General features: G+C 37.3%; 1 protein-coding gene across 1 annotated transcript in view; it reads right to left on the reverse strand.

The window, feature by feature from the left end:
• Nucleotides 1-23,911, reverse strand: part of UBL3 (ubiquitin like 3) — a 58,739-nt gene that overhangs the window by 33,273 nt on the left and 1,555 nt on the right. The window lies entirely within an intron of this gene.

Below are 23,911 nucleotides of genomic sequence, written 5' to 3' on the forward strand. Positions count from 1 at the left end.
AGATGCAAGTAGATGAAGAAGTAAATACTATTCAAGAGACCAACCATCCACAACAATACAGGTAAGTATACAACACTGAGGAAATCTTTCTATAAGCATTACATATCATATTCAGCTTCTCTCATGAATCATCCTATACAATTAACTTTACTTTTTCTAGGTGGGTGAGTTCTTGCTCCTTAGGAAAAACAGTACAAATCACTAGAAAACACATATTACATCACCTTTCCTGTTTGACTGGAACTTGTCAAGAAGCCAAAAACCAGTTTACTCCCAGAAGGTGAACAAAACCAGCAAGAAACCATTCTGATGACTGTTTAATGCCTAGTAATCTGCTGTGATCCTGGATGCTCTTTGCTCTCTCCACCTCTTACTATACTTCAGGTTCCTATGAATTTTCTTACTTATTTTCCTAACTTTTCCCCCTTCCAGCACTGTTTTCTTCTCATTATCTGCACCCAGTCCAAGGTGACTCATTTGTGTTCACACATTTATTTGACACTATACATTGAAGCACTTTTCCTCAATTTAGTCTCTTACACATGTGACAATTCATTTCATCTGCAGGTAGCTCAGTCTCAGCACAATCCAAAGTAAGCTTGTATTTTGCTTTCAAACGTTTTCCTGTGTACCTACTTCTACTTGTACTTACTACTATTGTCCCATTTTTCTGACTTCTGTGAGTAAAGCCAGGACTCACTCAGGAGCACCTCACAATTTTCAGTTTGCCTCAAATATTATATTTTCCCCTTATGAATGTGGACAGACACTGTCCACCGTTTCCTTACTTATCTGTATCACAACATGGCCTAGAAATCAAAGTCTAGCACACTTAACTGTTACCAGAATAAACAAGCTGCCCGTTATAACTCAAGGTTGACAAGAAAATACAAAACCCCTACAGACAAACCACAAAGACGGCACTGCTCACTATTATTATGCTCAGTGGTCTTAGACTAACACCTATGTGTTGTCAAAATCCTTGCAGAAATTTGAAAAAGATATTCAACAGGTTAAAAAAATGGAAAATATTAGTTTTGCAATAAACATATACAATACTCTTTCTGAACAGAATGACCAGTATGGGATAAAGGTCAAGATGTACTCACTGGATCAGTAAGTGCACGTGCAGCTGCCAGTGAGAAACAAACAATCCAGCAGTAAACAGGAGTGTATAATACAAAGATAAGCAATCTATTTTTCATGAACTAGGGAAGAAAGAGACAGTGAATGGACATATTAAGAATGCAAACATTACGTGTATTATCTTTGCAGATCATTCTGAAAGCTCATAAAATGAGTCAGGGAAAAGAATACTGCAGCAACTGGAAAAAAAAAAAACAATGAGGAGAACCTGGACAGTACGAGCTATAGGGACAAGAAAATGTAATTTACTTTGAGTTCCTATGAAAGAAGAATCTGAAAGCTTTAGATGAAGATCTTATTAAGCCATCTCAATCACACCCATTCAAAAATGTCACCCAGATTTTACAGGCCCAAGTGATGATCAGAAAGCTGATACTGCTCATGTAACCAGAACAAAGGTAAAGCGAACAGCTTTAGGCCCAGTTCTGCTCAAGCTAATAAAAGATGTGTCAGAGGACCAGAGGTTTTGGCCTGGACAAAGACAAGCCTGGACTAGAGGCTTTTACACAAACCCAGCGGCAGATGGTTCTCTGTGAACAAGGAAGCGCTCGGGAAAGTCGAAGCAAGGAGAGACAAAGCAAAGATGGGTACACGAAACACAACTGAGCAAAGTACCAAGGACAGAGTGTTCTGAAACCTCTACAAGAAAGCCTGGAGTGAAGGAGTTTGAGCCATCTAAAGCAATAAAGACACTGCAGGAAAAAAAGAGAAAAGAATGTTACAGTATCCTTGAGGGACAGACTTCCTCAAATCCATTATAACCCCAAGGCTGTGATTTATTGGCAATAGTGAGATATATACATACAGCTCATTTAGATGTTAGTAACAAGTGCATTATTTAATGAATATTGGACACAGACATATAATGTAGCTGAAGACGACATTTCTCTTAAGGATTTATAGGCACTAGAGTGGGCACAGAAGTTGGAACAAGTTTTGAGCCTTTTTGAGTTGTTCCTAGTAGGACAAAAACAATTGAAAATTACACCACATAAAATTGCAATTCCATCTTCAGGAAAGTAATACAGTACTTGTATTAACACAACAGAAGACATTCTCTGAAGTATATATTAAGATGTTCCAAGGAAGTGATTAAAAATGTTCACAGCCCTTCAGGACTTAAAACTCAGAGATTTAAAAAAAAATTACAAAAATAAAAAAATTGAAGAGCCTCCAGGAGAAGCAACTACATAGGGAATATAAGACAAAAAGACAGCATTCCTGTCAAGATGGGTTTCAAGAAATAAAGTATGCCAAACCATCTGGATACAAGAGGGAGGTATTCCAGATTGAATCTTAATGTAGATCAGTTTACTGTAACCCTCTCTTCCATTTCTGTAGTTGTGTTCTTTACATCATTTATGTTTTCTATTTGAAATATTATAAATATGGTAGTGGGGTTAAATTTTATCTAAACCTAGATTTAAGTAAAAATAATTTCAAAGTAAACCTGAACACTAAGGACATGAAGAAAGCTTATGAATGAGTCAAAAAAGTTTCATATAGATGAATGTAAAAGAAACCATAATGCCATCAGTATTCCCCCACCCTGTCCCCTAACTCAAAACTTCTCTTGTTCCCATTTATGACTGTGAACTGTCATTCACTCTCTCACTCTTTTAATTCAGTAAAGAGCCTGGATTCAGCTTTTAGACAACCTCCTTGTAGATACTAGGAGGCTGGTGTAAGGTCTCCCCAAAGCCAGCTTTTCTCCAGGCTGAAGTCCTGTTCCCTCAGCCCCTCCTCATAGAAGTGCTCCACCTCAGTGGTCTCTGCTGAACATGCTGCAGCTGGTCAACACATTTCCTCTTTCAGTGCAGTACAGGAAACACTGCTCAAAGCTGGACACTGTACTCCTGATGCAGTCTACTGAGTGCCAAATAGAGGTGAACGTTCACTTCCCCTAATGCCCTGGTTTATGCTCCTCCTGCTATCACCTGGGTGCTGTCAGCCTCCACTCCTGCCAAGACACTCTGGCAGCTCATGTGTGGCTCCCAGACAGTCAGTACCCAACATACATCACTTCTGGAGGTTAGTCCACCTCACGTGCAAGACATCTGTTCTTGCTGAATTTTCTGAAGCTCCTGCTGGTTCATTCCCTTGGCTGACTGGGTCCCTCTGCATGGCAGCCCTGCCCTCAAGCAGGTCAACTGCACCTGCAGTTTGGTGTTCACAAGAGTTCACAAGGCAGAAGTGTCTCCTCTTCCAGGTCACTGATAAAAGATATTAAACAATCTGGTCCAACAACAGAGCCCTGCAGGTCTGCTTGTACCCAACCTGCAGGTTGGAAACCAACCATTAGGCACGACCTCTCAAGTTTAATGATCCAACCATGAGTTCCCTGTTTAACCAACCAGCCTACGGGCTCATCTGTTCGTTTTCCCCATTCCTGAGATGGACTATCTCTGTGCTTAGAGGAACTGGAATCTGTAAAAAGCCCTGATGAAGAAAGCTCAGACAAGGGAAGCTTCAGCAGCTTGGCAAGGGGCATGGCACAGTTTCCAGCTGGCACTGTAGGATGCTGCAGTCTACAGGATCTCCACCATTATCTAATTAAAAAAAAAAAAAATCCTTCTGTTTCTTCTCCCACCATATGTCTTGTCTACAGAATACCTGAATTAACATTGTTTTCCCCACAACCATACCAGGGATGTTAGGGCTTTCAGGTCAGGCAAAAGTCCAGGGAAGAAAGGCATGTCTTATCAGAGTATTTTCAGTTGTTAGTATATAAACCTACTTAAAAATTATTCTCATTTTAGTCATAATCCTTCCTTGGCACTGAGAATTAAATGTGCATTTAATATACCAATCCTTGGATCTCTTCAGAAAGACAAAAATATTGCAGGGAATAAATATCTGTTCAAAAAGTGATTTGGGATTTGAAGATATTTTTTGTGCTTTTTTATGATTTCTTCCTCTAACTACTATGACTATGAAAAGTTCATTTTTTAATTCATTAAAACAGCATAAGACATATCGTGGCCCATATTTGAAGAGAGGAAAAAAAAATCCCAGAGTGTCATTTTCATTAGAATTACAATGTTCAGAAGCGTCACTTTCCTAGAATACTACCCAAATCCTTTACAAAGCTTTATGGGTGGTTTGGGCCTTTTCTTAGGTCATAATTTTATTTCCAGTATTGAAATTCTTTCTTTGAGTGACAGGCGTGGATTTTTTTTCCTGTACGTGAAAGGATCAAAACAATCACCAGGTATAAGCAGTCACTTGCATTCCCTTGATATGCAAATACTATAAACATGCTTTTCTTCACTGAGCCATTGCCTGTTCACACCTGGTATTGGAATGAGAGAGAAACACGGACACACACGAGCAGTCACAGAGTGAAAAACAGTACCCAATATACAGTCACACCACCTAAAGTACTACACAACCTGCTGCAAGGCTGACACTGCTTGATAGCAGTCAGATGAAGGTACTGTAATCTAATGTGACATTATCCTGAGGGGCACAGGTCCCAGTGGCCCTGCAGGATTAAACTGTTGTGTTTTATCACTTCAGAAAATGGAAGGGCTTTTCAGAAATAAAGCCAGGGGAATAGACACTCAAATGAAAAAGTTTGTTATATACAAATAGCAAGGTACAGCAACAGTGTGGACATTCGAGTGAAGCACAAGACAGTGAAACACACATCACATGTTTGACCAGACAGGGACAAAATCACTAACTGAGGCCCCTTTCTTAGCTGATAACAAAAGCAAAGAGCAATACTCTGCTCCAGATCTCCCTCTTTTCCAGTAAGTAGTAGTACCAAATTCCACCAGGATGCATATTTCAGAGATGACAACTTCTCTTGCAATATCTGTTCTCAAAAATTTATGAAACACATGCAATAAAGCATTTAGAGAACAACTTAAAACACAATTTCCACATCTTTCAGTATCACTGACACCATTTAGATTAAATAAGGTATTTGCTGGTTTCTTTTTCCCCTTTTTCTGTTTGTTTCTTTCAGTAGCCTGAATGTTTAAAATAAAGTTTAAAACAAAACCAAAAGCAAGCAGCCAACCAACCAAAAAACAAAAAAAACCCCCCAACCTAACACATTAAATGAAGTATTTAAGTGAACAAAATACAGGTTACTATACATGTAAGGAACAAAAGGTTAACTTGTGACCCAGAAAGTTGGATGGGAGAACATAACATTGCACATACACTTTTAAAGCACTTTTCCCTGTTACAAACAGCAAAAACAGAATAAACCTTTCCTTGTTTATTGTTTTTTGCCTTACAAAAATCTGATCAACTGCTCCTCTCCAAAGTTACACACACACAATAGCCCGTTTAGCATTTGGGAAGAATTATTTTCTTTGTTCCTATTTAGCAATCTCATTTCAACTGAAGTGTCTTGCTATTTTTAAGTCCCTCTTAACCCAAAAAAAAATTACTTTCCTACTTCCACCCAAGTTACTGAGATGGCCATTTTTGTTGGTATTTCAGGTAAGCCTGATTTTCAATACAAATCTATACAATCACAACCATTCCATCTTCAGATGAGGGCAAACATTTAAATGAAGTCAGAAATGCAGAATGATAGCCTATTTTGGTAAAACTTCAGAGGTATCTCTTCAAGCTCCTATGTATAGGCAAACTCCCTATCCACCACAGATGCCAAATCAGTCATGTATGGACTTTAAAATACAAGGAATTCTGATGTAGTTTGGTTTCCAAGAGCTAAAGTACCTAACAGCATTTTTACCATTTTGATGGTGGCAAGCTGCAGCAAGGGAAATTCTCACTGCCCATGCAGATACAACCTTCCCAGTGAAGGTAGGTTAAGCTCTGGTCCTAAGAGGCTGCAGAATCAGCATCTTTGGGCACGGCCAGAACTCAAATGCACAAGGCTCAAGCAGCATGATCTGAGGTTAGCCCTGCTCTGAACCACCATCACAGCTAGCTCTGCTTTGGGCTACACACCTTCAGAGGTCTCTTCTAATCTTAAGACTCAAAATCTATAAATATGGATTTTCTTACTTTTATTTATCATTTGTATTAAATGCATTGCATGTATCACAGCACTGGTAAACTGAATAGAGCTTCAAAGTTCATGTTTGGCAGCCTCATCAACAGTTTTAAGCCCAGCTAGTAAGTTCTGGAAAAATGATTTATTATGGGTCTAGAACTATATCTCTGTATAACAAATTCTGACTTACAAGTTTTCTATGGGACTCCAAGAGTTAAAAAGAAAAAAAATCTTTTATTCTACCTTAGCACTTTATACTATTACTTCACTACTACAGCTGATAGCTGAAGGGCTAAACAAACAAAAAAAACATTTTACAGGAATAGGTGAACACCCCCAATGCCTCCCACACACATGCAATTACAGTTTTATTAAAACTCATGTCCTCTCTCAGACCAACAGATTTTTATTGCTACAGAAACACTGTTTCTCTGACTTACTTCCTCCCCCTTCTCCCAAAACAGAACCTGTTGGGAGATGAATGTCTGACAAATATGGCACCAGGAATATGAGAAGAGAGAAAGCATATATTGTATCAGAAAGGTATGAAAATGAAAGAAATTTATTTCCTAAACTCTCTTCTTGGTTATTCAATTCCATCAGAAGTCTACAATAGGAATAACTACCTAAAATGAAGACTATTTAGGAATTCATGTGCCTTTCATTATTAATATATTCAGTTCACTAGATAAAAAAAATTAGAAGAGTGCTTCTGTTTTGCCTGACAAGCAACTAATCCTTTAAGCTACGTTCACCGCTATGATCCGACTTGGAGATTGGCATTGTCTCAGTACATTGGTGGTTACATGAATGTAAGCAGGCTTGGATCTCTAACATTCAGCCTGCTGGTCTTTTCATTAGGCGTGTGCATTTTCTGTTACCTCTGGACTTGTGTGAACACAGGCTATCGATAAAAGGGATGCTCCCACTCTCTCCCCTTTGCTGGGGTCAGATCTAGTGACCTACTATCATCAGATGACTGGTAAGCTGGACATATGGAAAAGCTTTGGGGGAATTTCTGGTAGATTACTGTTCCCTCAAATCACTCAGTGGCTAATTCCTCTGCAGGCAGAAGGACCACTAACTAAATCCTGCTATAAGGACATGGAGGAAACATGGCCAATGGAAGGCAAGTATTACATGGTTAATCATGTACAGACATGATAACTAGATGGGAAGGTAAAGGGAGAAATAGATTTTGTCTACTGGTTCATGTGGAGACATTCAAAACCCACCTGGATGTGTTCCTGTATAACCTGCACTAGGTGAGACCCTGCTTTGGCTGGGAGGTTGGACTAGATGATCTCCAAAGGTGCTTGGTTTGGCTGTCCACTTGCCAGGAACACAGATAAATGGACTGTCTTGCAATCATCTTATATACTCTGGCTTTAGCTACAAAGCTTCCAGTGAGATTTTGAAGACAAGGGCTGGGGCAAAGGAGATTTTAAAAGCATAGATTTGAGGTCCTTGATCTTCCTAGAATAAGCCTCCGATGAGCTGGGCCAATAAAGTTAAGCCAAAGCAAACAGCAGAGACTGGATGCAATTAATTCTCAAATTCAGTTTATCCAATTCACATACACATAAAAGCAAAGCAAGCATTTCAAGTATTTTGATACCATAGCTTGATTAGTAGCCCAGATGTACTCCATACAATAGCAACAAATTCTTGTTTCCATTTCACATGCATATCTATAGTTTGGAGAAACAAATGCTACTCTATCAAGCAAAATGCTTGATGCTACTCTATCAAGCTGTACAAAAACAGTGCTGCTGTTCTGGGAAGATCAGAAAATGAAGCTGGACAGGGCAAGAATATATTGGGATATTCATACATAACATTGAATGGAGAGGTTTCATGCTTTTAAGTGGTGCAAACGTGTAGCTAACACAGTGATGAAGAATAAACAAATAAGGACTTCTGCCTTTCCCGGCACAACAGTCTCACCCTGACTGAACAGAGAGAGCCAATGAAAGGAGCTTTGCCACTCTGAGTGATCAGACACAGCACACAATGTATTTCATGGAAATCCAAATCAGAAAATACAGTGCATTGCCTCAGGTAGCTTCTTCAACTGACTTCGGCTCAATTTTATTAAGGCATTATTTTGCAATTTTAAAAAAAAGCAGAATTCCTGTGGAAGTCAGAATATTAACTTCTAAAACTATGTTTTAAAGCCAGCTCTAAATTGCAGTCAGCAAAGAGCTGGTTTCTAATTCTAAATCATTTTCTGCAATTCTTTTTTTTTTTTCCTGAATACAGATTGTTTTGCTGCAAACTGAGCAGCAGAATAGAATGATTACCTGACCTGCAATAACCTTCTTTCCAGGCTTTTGTAAATACCAACTTCTTTCCTTGTCTCATCATCCCTTATATAAATTATAATCAAGCACACAAACAACATAACACTAAAATCTGCCAGGTCACCCTGACACCATTACAGAATAGATCTTTTTTATTGTGAAGACAACACTCAAAAACAGAGAATGATTTTAGCAAACTCTACTGGTCTAAATGACCATCCCAAGACACTCATGTAAAGGAAAATAGAGTTCCAAAAAGCTGTATCATCTCACAGGGTCAGATAAAGCAAGGAGAGCGCCCGACAGATTAAGTGAACGCCACGTGGGCTGGATGTCAATAGGATTAGAGTGGACTTTGGTTGCCGCGAGCAAAGACTCCACATGCCTTGCAGAGGGGTCGCTGCGAAGGCACATGGCTCGTCCTGTGGGGCAGCTCCAGACCTCAGTGGGAGGAGATGAAAGCCAAACCAGAGGAGTGCAACAGGGGAAAGGTTTCAAATACATTCCTCAGCCAGAGACTAAATATAAGGAAGTGTCAGACAAGCTATTGGAGTTTCAGATCAAAATAAAAAAGCTTTTTGTCAACTCACAGAAAGCCTACTGTGTTATTCTTAAATGCACGCCTCCATCCAGGCAACAGCACAAAATGGACAGCTGGCTAAACCCATCCAGAAAAAAAATAAGCTTCTGGTGTATTTAACAGATGGTGACATGGGTTATGAAATTGGTCTTTGCCTCAGTCTCCAAATATTATTTTTAACATAATTGAGATATAATATTTAAACACCCTTAGAATAATTCTCAGATGAAACAAAACTAAGCACTTACTGGAGTGCATGTATGTATATAGATTCTATCCTATTCCACATTTCTGTTATCTGAGAATAAAATCTGTGCTCACAAAAGTGAGGAGTTTTAGGGTTACTTTATTGTACCTAAATATCATATTGCTTAAGAAAAAGAATTACAAACAATTAAAAATTTCCCCTCATTCATATAGCTACCAAGTTGTCTTCTACAAAAATGTTCTGGAATGTAATGCCATGCAACCACATGCAATTTTCACAGAGAAAATAGTAATGCTGTTAATCTTTGTTTTATATCACAAGATTTGGGAGGGGGAAGGAGATTTGTTTTTTATCAATAACAAAGATCATTCCCTTCTACTCCTACAAAAATCAGTCTTAACCTTTTCACACGGTACAGGAAAAAATGAAGGTGTCCTCTCAAAAAAAATTGGTTTAAATTAGGCATTTTTCTTAAACTTGCAAATAGACTTCTGTCAATCCTGAGAACTCTTAACCAGCAAATTTAATGCCACAAAAAACAAGCTCAATTTGGGCTCAAGCTGAAGTAGCACAGCCCCATATTTCATCAATTTAAAAGGAAAGCAAAACACGGAACATAACTACTTAACTGCAATTCTTTATTCTAATGTTTAAAAACTCTGTTTGAACATGTCTAAGTAATAAATTTGTTCATTTACAGTGACTTGACCATCCCTGAAAAAGAAATGTGAATACACACTAAGGGAGGTTTAGATTGGGTTTCAGGAAAAAAATGCTTCACTGAAAGGGTTGTCAAGCACTGGAACAGGCTGCCCAGAGAAGTGTTGGAGTCAGCATCCCTGGAAGTATTTAAAAGATATGTAGATGTGGTGCTTGGGGACATGGTTTAGTGAAGAACTTGGCAGTGTTGGGCTAACAGCTGGACTTGACCTTACAGGTCTTTCTCAACTTAATGCATTCCATGATTCTATAATTATTAGACTTCCAACATTCAAATATCTATCACTACAGGTTGGGCAGTCAATTCTCCCTAAATATGTAGTATGCTGATGCTACAAATGGACAAGCTACGTACTTCAGAGCCTGCATCAATTACCTAGGCTGACCTCTCCAATACATTACATTGGGTGAAACATTCTTTTCACATTAAAATTAAACCCTAGAATTTAACATTTAATAAAACACTGTGCACATTCTATTAACAGACATGTAACTCTTAAACATAAAATAATTTATTCATCATCAGTCTTCAAAGAGAAGGAAATAAAATTAAACGAAGACATACAATGCACAGATTTAGCAATATAATGCTTTCCAAAGCATGGAAATCCAGAACTATGTCACAGCTTTATCTTGCTGGTAATTTTCAGCTTAGTTTGAAAAATAAAAAAGTCATTTAAACAAATCTGCCTGCATTCAACAATTATGATACACTCATCCTCAAATAGAGGCTGTATTATAAAGTATAACAGCCCATGTATCACAACAGAAAAGGGATGAAGATGAACAAATATACTTGTGGGCTGATAATTTTTTGCTCCTTTAAAATTCAAAATTATTTTAAAAAAATCTGACTCTTCAGGTCACGTGTTATTTCCAGGGTTCCTGATCTATCAAATTCTTTGTCCATTTTTCACTGACCCCACAACAGAATCTGGCCATACAAAAGAAGTCTGCTAGAAACAAAACTGCAAAGTTTAGTTTTGTCAAAGGAATGAAGACTATATTTGGATATATATCTATTTACACAGTTACCATGTGAAAATTCCTCTACATTAAGTTCCTCAAAACATGGTGCATAAGCAAAGTAACTTTCTTGATAATTTATGCTGGAAAGGTTCCATTTATGATCATTAGATTTCTACTTCAACTTAAAAAAAACAAACCATAACCAGCAACAAAAACACAACAAAAAAACACCACACACACAAAACTAATGTTTCAAAACCTAAATTCAGACAGAAGTGCTAATATGAAACACAGCATAAAGGCTTCACTCAATCTGTAACTCAACCTTCAGCAGTACTTAAGTATCAAAAGCTGCCCTCCAAAATATAAATGGAAAACGTATTTATCAAAATATAAGTATGAAATTTACTCCAGTATCCAACTGGAGAAATTGTATTGAATTACTAGGGCAATGATAACAAGCTTCCCTGCATTTATATCTTATATAATGCCAAAGAATCCTCATTATTTAATTATGTAAGCATAATTTTTCAACCCACTCATATTAATTTCTGCTCTGAGGATATGAAATATCTTGCAAACATTTCAGGTCAAATGTCAAAAGAGACCTGTCAAGCTTCAAGCAGTAAGCTTCTTTCATGTAATCTAATATAAAAACCCCCAAACTAATCCATATCTGACTTTTTTTGCAAGATTCCATTATAAAAAATTCAGTTATTAAAACAATGTAGCATTGGTATAGGCAGTGTTCTTTCTCTCCTGGCTCCAGAGCTGTGATTACACACCTATGCAAAAAGACACCACATTTCTGCTGTGATTTTTAGAACAGTTCATTCAAGTCCAATTTTATACAACAGATTATGATGAGAATAGATAATGCACTTTAAAATTTTTCAGAATTACCCCAAATTAAACTGCCCAATTTTCATTTGCTTGATAACTTACATTACTTTTAAATTTACTGTGCTAATGTGTATAAATTTCCATTTTCTTCTTTTTAACAGGCCGTGTGCAACAGCTTAGATGGGATCACACTTAGCAAAGATCTGCAACCACACTGTACCTACTTCACCACCACAGGCAGCTGCACACTATTTCCATACAGTTGTAGTTAGGAGCAGATCTGCTCCATTCAAACAGCAGAAATGTATTTTGAATCCCGGAAGATTTTCTTTCTTTTGCAGTGTTCACATCTGTAGGTGTGAGAGTTTTCTGTTGGAAATAACAAAGCTGGTAGAACTGTGATTACCTGTAAATTGAAACATTTAATGATCTTGAAACATTACTTAATGAATTTAAGCTAGGAAAAGACAACCTACCTAAAAATCAGTATGAAAGGATTGGAAATGAGGTTTTACAAAGCCCCAACTGCTCAAAAGAATTACCTAAATATATACATCTAGTGCTATTTCCAGATGATGTGAAATATTCCCTTCATACAAAGCAGCTGCATCTCCTGCAGGGCATGGGTCTCCTGCAGCTCATGTGTCATTGCTGCCTGCCCTTTCTGGCCATCCTGAGAACGCTGGCATGTGCACACTGGCACTGGATGCCATGTTTAGGCAACTGAATCATGTGCTTGAAGCACTATTGCTTTAAAGCCTGTATTTGGTACGGTAAGATTTACTTTTGCCAAAAGGTGAGATAATGTTTACATGGACACTTCTCAACAGTTTTTCCACCCAGCAAAGTAACACACACAGCTTCTCTATCTCCACTCAGCAGCATTTGGATATGTTTGTGTCTGGAAGGCAGAGGAAGAGTGAGGGTGTCCTTCATCAGAAACCTCTTATCATGTGACAGACTAAAAGCTTAATTAAATGGAATTTTATCACTCCAAGCACAACCTATGCATGGTAAGAGAAATTTGTTAGGATTCCTTGACTGTTTCTTGCAGCCCATTGTGCTTGTACAGCAGATTACTGTCCATAAATAAGCCTGATGGCTTTGACACTGTTATGTTCAGTGTCTGTACCTTTATCACTACATGATTGTGTAATCATGATTTGTCTTTCCCTTTTACTCCTTTCAGCTGCTACCACCACCCATCCTACAAACTGGTACAGCACTCCAAAATGCCTACATTGACAAGTGAATGCCATCTTATCCAGCAACCCAGCAAGAACTACTTTGAAACAATTCAAGAGACTTCTCTTCCCTATCCCAATGGCTGCAGAGACTGGGGTTTGCCAATACAGCTTCCAACAGAGCACCACAGAACAACTGCTCTCTTTATCCAAAAGTTAAAGATAGGACAAAAATACAAGACTACTATATTTTTGGATTTTGAATAAGTGATTTTTGCATAGAAAATTTCAAATTGCCAAGACAAAGAGCTATGGGTCTTCCTAAAAACTGTATCCCATTTTTTGGAACATGTTACAATCCAATTTTACAAGAGAAACTATGATGTGATACAAAAGACAGCAGAAAATGCTGTGTTCATTCAAGTCTAATTCTCTCTCTTCCATTTCCTGCAAAATAACAACTAGTCAAAGAAAAGAAAAAACAACTTCAAAACTGTACTGCACCAACGACACCAATTTTCCTTCCCTCTGGTCTTCATTTCTATATGCTAAGAATTACAAGATAGAACAAGAATTTTCTTTTTTTTTTTCTTTCCTGAAGAGAACAATAAAGGGGAACAAAATCACCTCCAAACCACAAGTTCATTATAAATAAAATTCATAACCTAGGACACTTATTTAAGCATCAAAGTCAGGACTGACATGCAGGAGCAGAATCAAGTATGAAAGGCAGCAAACTATTTACCTACACTCTGCCTTATCTGGCACTACTCAGCACACTCAATTATTCACTTTGGTGCCTGTCTGTTGGTTGTGGGCTTTTTTAAAGCTGACTTTGAATTTCACCAAGCAGCATATTTGCAGATAAAGGCCCTGACTGATAATCATTCTATGCTCTATGCTTAGGGCAAACTGTCTTTCCTGCATTTCATTTCCTGGAAAAAAAAATTAATACAGAATTTAAAGGAGATAATTTAAAAATAAAACTAAATCCCCATGTCCTTGAACATTGGAAACTACTCTGGATTTGTCTTCTTCTCCTGAGATTGTTTCAGATTTAAACTGAGGGAATGCTATTTAAAAAGTATGAAGACGAAAACTGACAGATATATTAAGTCAATATTTGACAATAAAGTGCTCAGAATTACTGCTTTATTGAAAAATCATCAAAACTACATCAACAAAACCATGCGATTCTCAACTAATAAGAGTGGAAAGAAATACTAACATAACCCTAAAAAACAGCATCCCCATATGCATTAGCCTCAAAACTTGCTTTTTACAACTCCTTAACAAATACAGTTACAACCTTTCTCCAAATGTTCTTGGGAGCATCTCTCAATGTATAAATATTTTGTTGTCTTTTGCCTGATTTTAATTAATTCTCTGTCCACAACAAGTCTTTTGAAATAAACTCTTCACATCAGCAAAGAGCATGCTGGTTTAACTGAAATGCTGGTACAGTGATGTTCTGAACAAATGAGACTGACAGGCACAGAAGATGCACCAGAGCGGAGCTGGCCTGAGAAATTTCAACAGAATTTGACTAAAATATGAAATGTCATTTAAAAAAACAAACCACAAAAAACCACAAGAAAATCTTGGCCTTGTTTGAATTTTGACTCACTGCAATTCAAACTGTAAGATTTTATTCCCTGTAGCTCGGCTGCAGAGTTATCTAGCATAAGAGCACATTTGAGTGAAACTACATTACTACAACATCCACCATTTTTGAAAAATAATAACCTTCTTTATAAAAATAAATGGATTTTTTTTTAAGTACTTGTTAAGAAGACTAGTATCACAGGAAGGCTGAAGATTAAGACTTCTCTTCTGAAAGAGTTTGAACAGTACAGGAAGATAAGATAGCAATCCAGTCTCTGAACAATGAGGAAGCGCTGAATAAGGGGAGGGGTAAAAGCAAATGGTTCTGGAAGAAGAGACAATTATGCATTTACACCACAGAATGGATAAATATTGTTAAACAGTCAGGTATTTAGGACCCGTTGTACTTCATTTAACAAGTCAAGGGAGTTCCCTCGATATGGGTTTTCCATGTATGCCACAGACTGCGCTATGGTACATATACCACACTCACAGCAGCAAAACATAAAAGATAAAATTGAAAGCCACAAAAATCTGTACTGAAAGACAATCTCAGCTTAAAAATGCCAGGCTCTTTGTAGAGAGGTATTTCAGCCTTCATAGTTAACTCAGGGAAATTTACAGCTGCACTTCTGGAGTCCACCCCTACCAAAACTTCGCCCTTAAAAACTTTCCACTCCTTACTCCGGCAGTTAGGTGCAAGGAGCACATATGCTGGGATCATCAAGTGCCTGCATGGGAATGCTGGAACAAGAAGTATTGTGCAACTGCACTGCAGCCCTCCCTAGGGATTTCCCTGGCTACCCCTTGAACCACCTTCTCCCTTCCTAATAAGAAGAAACAATTCAAAGGTGACCCTCTCCAAATTAAAACAATTTTGCAAGTACCTGCTGCCACTTTCACCAGAGCCCTCATCACAACTTTGCTCACAGTTTACAAAGCATTCCACCCACTACGATGGCTATTTTGAACCTCCAAATAATTTCAAACATATGTAATTTGAAAAAAAAAAAAAATCCATTTGCAGACTTAGATGAAATCCTAATTTGTATAGAAATATACTGGCCAGATGCAGTAAGCAGACAGGAATCAACCAAACCCAGTTCCAGTTTCTCTTTATTAAGAGCTCCTAGCTATCTTGCCATTAGTTATGAAAATGAGATCCTCAAAACAAAGTCAAATAGCTCAGTAACAAGCTGTTCTCTTGGTGCCAGACCTAGCATATTGCACCCAAAAACCCCAGTCTTATGTCTAGACAACTAGAAATACCCACTAGCATAATTATTTTTTGACATAAAAGCTTTCCTTCCTACTTTCTTGAGATTGAAATGAACTAGCATAGAGCTGAGCTTACATAAAATACTTAACATATCTTTAAATTATACAGGTGGTCTTTAAAACACCTTTTCTTGGAAATCCACAGCATGAAGAATACACATTACGGCACATTTTGGTACAAAACTTTGAATATTCATGTCAAACATTATTCCACTTATCTGTTGTAATATGGGTAGTGGAAGTTACTCATTTTGTCTTGGACTTGATGTTAACTTCATTACCACTGAATCATATGGACTCAGCAAATGTGGATTTATTCCCCATACCTAAAATATTTCAATAAGGCTTTTTGCAAGCTTGGGGTTTATTGCCAAAAAAATACCTATATAAGTATGCAAAGTATAAATCACTAAAACTTGCGAGTCCAATAAAGTTTGTTTGCATCACAGATCAATAACCCAGATTCAGAAGTGAGAGCTAAGCTTTCACTGTCACACCACACAACTGTTACGATGCACAGATTAAAAGCATATAAATTCACAGGCCAAATTATGTAAATATTCAATTTAATATGCCCTAAGTAATGTGTTGTGCATCAAATACAACCACCGAGCACTATTCCAAGAACTAGTTTTATTTTGATGTTACTGCCCATACAAATATAAATTCTATAAATAAAAGAAAATACTGCAACTAGGTATTTCGGAGTTTAAAAGCACACAAAGGCTTCTAGATACTCTCTTATAGTATATAAAAGGTAAGCATGCCTAAAAAATCTTGGGTACTATTTAATCTTCACAGAAATACTGAAAAGAAATGCTATTTTAGAAGAACTATTTTATAGTAATGTAATTAATAATAAGCTTCTTGAGACTTAGTAGTATATGCCACATATATTCACATGTAGATTGGCACTAATGTACTTTTAATAAGAGAATCCTGAATTTACAACCTCAGCTATGAAAGAGTTTTGACTAGCACTGCACTTCACTATTTTATCACTATTCCATTATTTCTCTATATTAAAAACGTATGTCAGATTAGGTGGTACCATCTAGAGTATATATTAAGTATCAGAAACAGATTATGGTGATGTGGATCTCGGCCAGACCACAAAGCATTACAACATCACAACTTTGCTGAGGAGATACCAACCAATGCTACAGTATATGGCTTTGAAGTACTGTTCTTTTTGAGATGAAACACGCTGTTCTTCTCAGGCTCAAAGAAGAACACATAAAGCTTCCTTCTGTTTATTTTGAAACTGGTACCCCACTTTTATCAAGTGCTTGAGATAATTTCTTATGCAACATGAAACAGTTAATATTGCATAATGAAGACCACAAAAGAGCTTACAGAAGAACTCAGGACTACCTTTAAAAAAAAAAAAATAAAAAGGGAGCTTAGCTTTCCTTTCCATCCAAATTGTCAACAGATTCACAGACTAAAATCCAGATCCTCAGCTGCAGCTAAAAAGCACCCCAGTATAAGCCCACCTTTGTTCCTCAGCAGTGGTCCAAGCCCTTGACATAAATTAGACCAGCTCTCAGAGAGACCAAAACCATCACAGCAGGTAGACACCAACACAAACACTTCCAGCTTGCATTTCCTTGTGTGAACATCAAGTATCATTTTGATACCTCCATCCCACTGAGGTACAGATTCCTTGTCAGGCAGTAGTAAAACAAACCTACCAAACTCCTAGACTGAATCTCTGGTTTTACTTGGTTAATTTCTATGGGATACATAAAACTCAAGGAGTTTCTTGCTCGCTTCTGTCTCCATAACAACAGTGTCATGGAATAAACTCTCAGCTAAACTCTGCCACAAGTCTTCCATTTAATGCTAAACTGAATCTCCCAAATAATTTTAAGTAAGCAGCCAAACCAAAACAAACCCACAAATGTAATCCTGTCACTGGCAAGCTATTTTCAGATTTCTTTACAGAAAGTAAGAAAAAAATTCCAAGACACTGATGGCAGTGTTGGAGTTGTGCAATCTGCCAAATCTTCATTTTACACGAAGTTTCTATCTGTGGAAAATGTACACTATTTTTTTAAATCACATTCTACCATACGTGCAGAGTCTTACTACAAACTGAGAGCAGGTCTTCACTGTGGATGGTGTAAAAGCAGCAATAAATTTCTCCTCTGTCAAGGAGCTAAACACAATCCCAGTTAGCAACCACAAAATAGACCAAATTTCCACAAATATGTAAGAGTTGTCAGCTGCAACATTTAAGTATTTCTGCAGAACTACACTTTTCAGGTTCAGCAGACCTACAAATAAGAAGGTCTTAACTTTTTCTTTAAGCATTGCTCTCAAAACCAAACAGACCTCCTAAATAATTTATCTTCATTGTTAGGAAGCTTTTATAGCAACTTTTCTCCTACTTCAAATTTCTTTTCAGATATGGAAGTGCACAATGCTATTTGCAGAACCTCAGCTGATGTCTCAGAAACCTTTCTTTTACCAACTCTTGGAAAGTCTTGATTATTCATGCATTTTTTCCTCAGTCCTTCCTTACAATCAGCGCTTTCAACACTTAGTAGTACATCTGTGACTTTATATTTGTCTGGAGGTATACCAAATGAAAATGTTTCAGCCATTGCTTTAAGATGTTCTGCAACATATGTATAACTGAAGCTGTCAAAAATTAAAGACTGTCCTTCTAGAAGAATTTACAGAATAATTTTTAACAATAATTGAATTCCAAAAGACAGATCTCTAAATTATGTGAAAACTTGTGAAGAGCAGGAGTCTTGAAGTTTAGATTTGATATTAGCATAATGACATTACAATTTCGCATTTACATGCTGCTCATTTTCCCACGCTTCTAAAATGAAAACAGCACACTCAGTCATATCCCTTTAATAATTATGATGAGCTAAAGTTTACCCATGCAAAATTGTGGCAGGAAAGGCTTACTACTTTAGTAGGCTCAATTAATTGCTGTAAAAACAGACTTAATGTGAAAAAGAATACTGATCAGCAGCAATGTCTTTCACCATATTCAGAATAAGAAATAACCAACCTAGTGGATCCAATACTGTACTCAGAAGAGACTGAAAAATAAGCTGAATTATCTCTTTTACATAAAACCACAAGAATGATTAGTCACATTCCAGATATTTCTGGATTCCTGCAAGCTGGTGTAGACTCACAGGCTCAGTCAGAACTGAGGTCTCCATTCTGCCCACTATTGCATAAGCAGATATAGAGACATCTCCAAAAGTTTACATTCTGAGTTTTACTGAGTAACTAAGCTGACTGACCAGAAGTATAAAACAAGTAAATCCCACTGACAGTTACTGTGACCATGGCTTTCAACATTCACAGAAGTTATACCTAGGAGGAACTCTCAACTAAAAAAAAAATAGTAAAGCATACCTGTAGTAATTTTGTTCACAGTATCATGAAAGTATTGCTTACCAAGTCCACTGCAAGGACCACATTCAGACAGGCTAAGTTCCTACTGCAGCCTTAAGCCAAATCAAGGAAGTGAGATACGGGCTTCGACTGATCGAAAATTTAGGTTTAGATATGCAGAAAGCAGTCACAAGCTCCATGGTGAAACCTGACTTTGTCCCCAATTCCACATCTGAGAGGTGCAACTTGTCCCCATTCAAGCCCTGACTGACCTATCCAGTCACCAGATGATGTCTGCCAATTTTTTAACATGCAGAATTGAGCATTCCTGATGTAGATATGATCGTTCTCCTACACTCGCGTATACTCAGCATTTGTTTCTTGCCTCTCAATCCTGCTGGAACCTGCCAGCAGCTACTTCCCAGCATTCCCAACATGGGAGGAGTTAAATCTCCTTCAGTATACATCCCCTCCAGTATTTCATGAAGTTAGACAACAAAAGCAGAAAAAAACCAGTTCAGGTAACAACAACAAGGGTGAGTGGCAGGAAGGAAGAAACAGTTTATACCATCAGCCTACACTTCCATCTGAAGTATAGAGCTGCACCAGGGCCCAGAGTGAGGATCAATCCATCCACAGGCTACAGCTACTCATCCCCAAAGAAAATGAGATTAATGTCATGCAAACATTGTTTCAGAATATGTCAGATATATTAGTAAGTTACAAAGTTTCTACAACAGTGCCAGACCTAAAAATGTCAGTTGTTGCTAAGGTGGTTTTTTTTGGTTGTTAGATAAATAGGTAAACCATTTTTTAATCTGTGAAACAAAAAAAAGGTGGATGGGGGAAATGATAAATACAAACCATTTTGGAATATACCCAAATATATACACACTGAAGATGAGCTTTGGTAGGTTTATCCCTGGCCACTGCTTCAGATAACAGAGAAAGTTCATTTCATTACAAGAAGTACTGCAATATGCTACAAAGGCTCAACTGGCTTATATATTGGCTCAATATATAAGGAGTCAGAAAGAAGCTTCTTCAAGCTCTTCTTTCTAACACAGATCCCACCAATTCCTTCTTCAAGAGGAGAAAAACAAACCCAAAACAAACACTGATAATGGCAAAAGATAAGCTACTCATTTCTGTTACAATCAGCAAAGAATTGTGGAAAAAAGGGAAGGAAAAAATATCCATACAGAAAAACTCAGTTAGCTATTTTTATCACAAAATGTAATGTATTAGAACTTTCAACATGTGGGGGATACAAAAATACAGAGAAATAATCATACTTTTATTGCTAAAAAAATGTAAGGGATGAACTTAAGACTATTATAGACAAAGTCTACTAGGAATACACTAATTTTCAAAACCACGAAAAGGAGCTACTGAAGGCAAAAGTAAAAGCACTTAAAACAGAAGAACAGAGATGCAGGACTTCTCACATTTTGTTCTGATACATTAAAATGCTATGGTGAACAAATTATTTTCTAAGTTCCGATCGTATTACAACACTAATGCACCTATTATTCTTAGATGAAATCGTTTAGATTGAATGATGGACAACAAAACTCAGCTGCCATACAACCAGCTACTCCTTTAAGTCTCTCTCATCTGCACCTTATTCTTGGATGCCAAAATTCCCTTAATATGTGTTAAAAAGGAAGTCCCTATATATGTTCAACTATTAATCAACATTCTATATTAAATTTCCTAAAAAAGAAGATGCACATACATATTTCCACTAAAGATGCTGACACTAACAAGGCGTGAACTGAGCAGGGTTTCTATTAGTTATTCTTCTTCCACCTACTGCCCCCTTTAAACACTGGCCACATACAAGCATTTTAGACCATATACTCCACGCTCTTTTATGTCTGCAAATGTCGCACACCAAACATTCAGTTTTCTTAAAAGTAATCTCTCCCATACCACCTACATCTCTTAAGTATAGCATATGGATTGAAGAGCTGTGCACATTAAAAATTAAAACCTTTAATTGTTTGGTAGATTCCAGCATTTTGCTGTTTACCAAATGCAGAAAAACCCAACAAACCAACAAGAAAACAAACCAACAATAAAAACCCCACCATGAGCTAAAAGCATCACCCTCTGTTACAACTCAGACAGGAAAATAATTGGATCTCCTAGAGGTCATGCAAAGAACTGCCCAGAAAGAAAGTGCTGGCAGAGCCTTTTCATACCTACATAAAACACACTGACTACAGGAAACGGTGGACACCGTTAGTACTTTTTAGTCATGCAGGCGGCTTTCTGTGGACTCCTAAAATCCCTGAAGAATTCTAACTATAAGGAGAAATATCACAGGCACACAGAATACAGAGAAGAAGCTTCCCACATTCTGGTGATAACTCCACTAAAATAAAGGGGATTATTCAATTGAGTAATAACTTCTTGACTGAGCATAAGTTTTTCATAGATTGCTTTAAAATTGTCAGCTACAGTGTTTAAACAAATATCAAACCATTTTCATTTGGTCCACTCAAAAAGCCAGTGTGATTAATTTCACAAGTCCATAAACCACTGCATGTCTATTTATCACTACAAAAGAAATACAACTTGCAAACAGCCCTGCTGTTATTCACAGTCAAACTCTAACTGCTACCAAATGGTAAAAATGATAAATTACCTGATTAAATTACTGAACATAATCAGAGGTGCCCTGCTGCCACTACATCAGTGCTTATGTGAAAAATTGAACAAAATTAGGCTCTAGATACGCAGTTTAGTCTTCAAGAACTGCCCCAGACATGTCTAGTCCTAATGAAGTTAATGAAACTACTCAGGTAGAGAGGTCAATATTAGCAGGTTTCATTCCAGGAGTGGAGTTTTAAGCTGTAAGTAGCACACATTGCTAAGGAATAATGCACCACAAACTTACAATACCCGGAATGTGGTGTGTCACTATCCAATTTATTAGTGGAATGCAAATTATAAAGTACTGTGTTAATTATTTAAGAAGTGATGTTGAAATGGTTAGGTGGTAAAAACTGCTGTAGTTCTGGAAACAAGTCAACTCAATGTCAGAGAACAGGAGACTGAGTCAAATTATGTCTACTTAGAAATACAAAGCTTACTGAAAATCAGATCATTTACTATGAATTTATGTATAGCAGATCATTCTCAAAGGTGGGACAGGAAGACAAATTAACATATTTTTAAGAAGCAGCAATTATAATATTATTATTATTATGAGCAGGTAAATTCATGAATCTGACATAAACAGTTTCAAACATTATTATTATAATACTTATGTAATTCATAGCAGATTTACTAAGTAAATGGAGTCTTCATAAAATGACACTCCATCACACTCATGCCAGCTCCTACAGAAATGGGAAATCAATTTTTTGCAAATGCAAATTACACAGTGGGTGGGTAAGAGAAATGCAAACTGCAAAATCCTACACTAAATAAAAACATATATAAACATGGTGACAGCCTGGCAAGAGCTCCTCTTCAAATAGCTAACGAATGGCAATCCCATTTTCCTTCCTGAACGAGCTCCTTTCAAATATGGAGGATGGTGACAAAAGGAGACCAAAAATGAGTTTTCAAGTAATCTTTTCATAAAGTAATATTTATTTGTTGTAATTAATAACTGGAATTTCTACAACACACTTCAAACTTTCAGAGAGAAACTGCATCTAATAATGCAGAAACTAAGAGAAAAATGATCCCATGACAGGCCAGAAAATATCTATTTATTTAGTTAAATTCTACTGACATTGGTAACATCTTCATTCAAATGTTTTTGTAATGACTCAGTATTTAAACATCACTATGTATAACAAGCTTCTTCCTGATTTGAATAAACAGAGTAGCACTAGGCCCAGCTATCCCGAGCAGTGGTATTCTCATTACATTGTAGCAACAGAAGGAAATAGTTTCCATGGAAAAAATTGTATTTTGCCTATCTTAAAATCTGTGTACTTTGTAGAAAATGTCAAGCATTACAAGCCTAGTGGCAGCACCGGGACTCCCAAGCAGGCAGGCCCTAGGAGGAGCACGGAGGTGGCAGCTCAGCCCAGGGTGACAGGAAAGAGGAGTGTGCTTCATGTCACAGTCAAGGGACTCCTCCAGGCAACTTAAAAAGCAGCACTGAGATTTGCACCTAATCCTCCACAGCCCAGGCGCGGATTTCTGTGATATAACGCTAGACAGACACGTGCAGGAGAGAAGGGGGTTCAAAAAGCTCTAACAGTCTGGGAGACACTAAAAAGAAATACATGAAAACTGATAGCTGAAGAGCTTATTGCCTCTGAGTTTAAATCCTTTCATCGCTCTTTTCATCCAGAGGAGGTAAATTTTATTTATAGTATTTGAGAAAGGCAGGGGGAAGAAAAAAAAGAAAAAACCTGTAAGCTTATAACTGCTGTTTGATCATCCTCTGTATCTTACTGTTTCTGCTTTTTTTGGTCAAAATTCACTCATTGTGACTGCTGTACAGAAGCTGTGAAGGAAACACTGAAAGCAAGCAACTAAACAGATACCATTATTTCAATAGCCCACTTGCCATACATATCCCAATTAACTGTACATCAATCACTTAGACAAGGGCTACTCGTTTTCATTGTTATCACTACCGGGGCAGGTTTTACCCGCAAAACAGAACTTCATCCTGAAATTAAAAAAAAAAAGCATAGACAAGTCCTCTGCTTTTGGGGAGGAAAAAAAGTACCTTTAAATGTGAACAGCTGT

Source organism: Corvus hawaiiensis, chromosome 2 (assembly GCF_020740725.1).
Source record: "Corvus hawaiiensis isolate bCorHaw1 chromosome 2, bCorHaw1.pri.cur, whole genome shotgun sequence".
Taxonomy (NCBI): Eukaryota; Metazoa; Chordata; class Aves; order Passeriformes; family Corvidae; genus Corvus; species Corvus hawaiiensis.